Genomic DNA, 334 nt, shown 5'->3' with positions numbered 1-334 from the left:
AATTACCTTTTTTTTTTTTTAGCAAATTACCTTTTTTTTAGCAAATTCCTTTTTTCTTGAAAAAAAGGAATTTTCAAGAAAAAAGGAAGATGAACTACAGCCCATTCTTTACACCATTTAGAAAATTAACTCAAAAGGATTGTAGACCTAAATGTAAAACCTAAGTCTTTAAAACTATCAGAAAACACACACACACACACACACACACACACAAATTTGTGTAAGCTTAGATCAGAAAAAGATTCCCTAGATATGGCACCATAATCATGATTCATTAAAAAGTTATGATTTGACTTCATCAAAATTAAGAATTTATGCCTTTTATTGTTTATTT

At 27.5% G+C, this 334-nt stretch overlaps 1 protein-coding gene across 2 annotated transcripts in view; it reads right to left on the bottom strand.

Moving 5' to 3' along the window:
- Positions 1 to 334, bottom strand: part of CA10 (carbonic anhydrase 10) — a 523,391-nt gene that overhangs the window by 521,841 nt on the left and 1,216 nt on the right. The window lies entirely within an intron of this gene.

The sequence above is a fragment of the Carlito syrichta genome, unplaced genomic scaffold (assembly GCF_000164805.1).
Source record: "Carlito syrichta isolate Samal-C Ts95f unplaced genomic scaffold, Tarsius_syrichta-2.0.1 Scaffold314774, whole genome shotgun sequence".
In the NCBI taxonomy this organism is placed as follows: domain Eukaryota; kingdom Metazoa; phylum Chordata; class Mammalia; order Primates; family Tarsiidae; genus Carlito; species Carlito syrichta.
Note: the sequence above shows the minus strand (reverse complement) of the source record. Positions and strands in the feature narration are given on the sequence as shown.